Below are 1799 nucleotides of genomic sequence, written 5' to 3'. Positions count from 1 at the left end.
TTCCTTCAGGAATTTGGCATATGCCGGCACCTGCTGAATCGCATCGAGCAAGGGTAGATTGATCTGCACATGCTTGAAGATGTCAAGCATGTCCTGGATCTTCGCACTTTGCTTCCCTCTATAACCAGGAGACTCTAATGCTTTGGGATAGGGTGGTGGGGGAATATACTCTGCTGGCTCCTCCTCTTTGTGAGAAGGCTCACTCCTATCCTTCTTTTTCTTCTCTGAGGATGAAGATGATGAAGATGGTGAAGGTGATGATGGGGATGATGATTGAGCCGACGTAGGTGAAACAATGGTCTCTGGCTCCTCTATCCTCTCTACTCTCTCGCTCTCTGCTCTCGACGTGATACTCACGTCCACTCGTCAGGACCATAACCGATTTGGCCTGCTGCTGTGTCTCAGTATGAAATAGGCCTCCAGTCATCTCGTCCTTGCCCTTCGGGTTCATGACAGCCTGACTCGGCAATGTACCCTCGGGTCTCCTACTAATAGCCTCAGCTAACTGTCCCATTTGCGATTCTAACTTCGCAATGGACTGCGTATGCGAACTCAAAATCTGGCTACACTTCTCAAAGGCGTTCTGATTAGAGGTTTTCACCTCTTGGAATGCCTGGAGAAGTCTCTCCTCAAAAGATGTCTGCGGGGCAGACTCCTGCTGAATCGGGGGAGTGACAGAAGAAGAAGAAGATTGAGAATAGTTCGATCTTTGAAATGACTGAGTAAAAGATGGCTGCCGAACTGGCTGAGAGGAAGTAGGCATCTGCATGGAAGACTGTGGATTCTTCCATGAAAAATTGGGATGGTTACGCCAACCCGGATTATATGTCGATGAAAATGGGTTATTTGGCGGTCTGACGTAACCCTGAGCTGCCTGAACTTGTTCTTGAACAAATTCAGGGTACTGAGCTGCCGAAGGGCACTCAGTGATCTCGTGTGCCGGACTGGCATAAAGAGTACACACCTGCTGTGTAGTGGATGGTCCTGAGAGAAGCTGGTCCAGCTTCTGAGCAATCATGTCTACCTTGCACTGTAGTGCAGTAGATGGACCAACTTCAAGAACACCAGCTTTCTTCTGAATGCTGGCTGTGGCTCTATCAGAATGAGAGCTCGAAGCATGGTGGAGTGAATTCTCAGCCAATGTATCAAATAGCCTCCATGCTTCGTCCTCGCTCTTCAGCATGAATGTCCCTCCACATGAAGAGTCGATCATCTGACGATTCTTGTCAGACAATCCATCGTAGAAGCTCTGCACCAGTTGCCATTTCGGCACCTGATGATGGGGACATTTCCTGAGGAGATCCTTCATTCTCTCCCAGGTCTCATGAAAGCGCTCACCATCTAGCTCTGAAAAGCTAGTGATGGCTCTACGATATTGGTTCGTACGACCAATGGGAAAATATTTCCGAAGAAACTCCTGTTGCAATTGATCCCATGACTCTATTTCTAAAGAATCTAAGGACTTTAGCCAATACTTGGCTTTGTCCTTCAATGAAAAGGGGAATAGAGTCAACCTTAAAGCATCATCATCGAAATTCTGTATCTTAACAGTAGAACAGATTTTGAGGAATTCATCTAAATGTCGGTAGGGATCCTCATGACTAAGGCCATAAAAGGATGGAAGCATCTGAATAATGCTGGCCTTAATCTCATAATGTGGCGCTCCTACATCGGGTCTCTGAATGCAGGATGCCTGAACATAGTCTGTGGGAATGAAGTATTCCCGCAGAGGGCATGAAAGAACTGGGGGTGGAGGTAGAGGATCCATGTCAGCCATTGTTGCCGAACTTCGATGAGAA

At 47.4% G+C, this 1799-nt stretch overlaps 1 non-coding gene across 1 annotated transcript; it reads left to right on the top strand.

The window, feature by feature from the left end:
- The first annotated feature begins 1271 nt into the window (after positions 1–1271).
- Positions 1272–1374, top strand: LOC149826818 (small nucleolar RNA R71). Its single transcript, XR_016435843.1, has one exon. It is a non-coding gene; the product is annotated as a small nucleolar RNA R71 (small nucleolar RNA).
- The last annotated feature ends 425 nt before the right edge of the window (positions 1375–1799 follow it).

The sequence above is a fragment of the Nuphar pumila genome, chromosome 10, assembly GCF_984573655.1.
Source record: "Nuphar pumila chromosome 10, dmNupPumi1.hap1.1, whole genome shotgun sequence".
Lineage (NCBI taxonomy): Eukaryota > Viridiplantae > Streptophyta > Magnoliopsida > Nymphaeales > Nymphaeaceae > Nuphar > Nuphar pumila.
This window is presented reverse-complemented; position numbering and strand designations above follow the sequence as displayed.